This window comes from Micropterus dolomieu, linkage group LG06, assembly GCF_021292245.1.
Source record: "Micropterus dolomieu isolate WLL.071019.BEF.003 ecotype Adirondacks linkage group LG06, ASM2129224v1, whole genome shotgun sequence".
Lineage (NCBI taxonomy): Eukaryota > Metazoa > Chordata > Actinopteri > Centrarchiformes > Centrarchidae > Micropterus > Micropterus dolomieu.
Window position 1 is genome coordinate 28,631,491 of NC_060155.1, and position 695 is coordinate 28,632,185.

The window sequence follows — 695 nt, forward strand, 5'->3', positions numbered from 1 at the left end:
AGGCTCATTGTTCAGCAAATGTTTATGTTCCCTGTATCCAACCATCTTTTTATCACCTTAGTTAGAGAATAAATTCACTGTAATATAATCAAGAGCTGTGTGTGTTGCCTATTTATAGTTCCTGCCAAGAGAATTGACCCTTTAGATATGAGACTGACTGACTGATTTAAGATAATTGAGCGATTATTAACTAACTGATCACTAGTAATAATTGTATAATTATTCAAAACTACCTAGAGGTCCGGAGACTCTAGGATTATAACAACTCCGGTGGTGCCCTTTACGAGGAAATTCTGATTTTATGAATAATAATTCATAATTGGGTATCAATTCTCATAAATTTATTAAAATGCATAACTAATAAATTTAGGTCCACTACAATAAGAAGCTGGAGCAAGTAATAATGTCACAACCCCTTTCACATCACAGTAACTTCATCTATTATAAAAATAAAAAGATTAATGCAGCTTTATGTAAAGATCTAAATACTGCATACATTTTTGTCAAACTATAACAACAAGAATTGCGTTAAGATCAGGCCAAAATATTTTTAGACTTGAAATGGTTTCTAGAATTTTTTTTAGTTCATCTACTTTTATACCATCTCACAAGGTGAACATTAAAGGGAAACAACACAACATTTGGTCAGCTGTGGCTCAGGAGGTAGAGCGGGTTGCCCGTTAATTGGAAAGTTG

General features: G+C 32.9%; 1 protein-coding gene across 1 annotated transcript in view; it reads right to left on the reverse strand.

The window, feature by feature from the left end:
- The window catches only part of LOC123971847, a 12,375-nt gene that overhangs the window by 4,073 nt on the left and 7,607 nt on the right, over window positions 1–695 (reverse strand). The window lies entirely within an intron of this gene.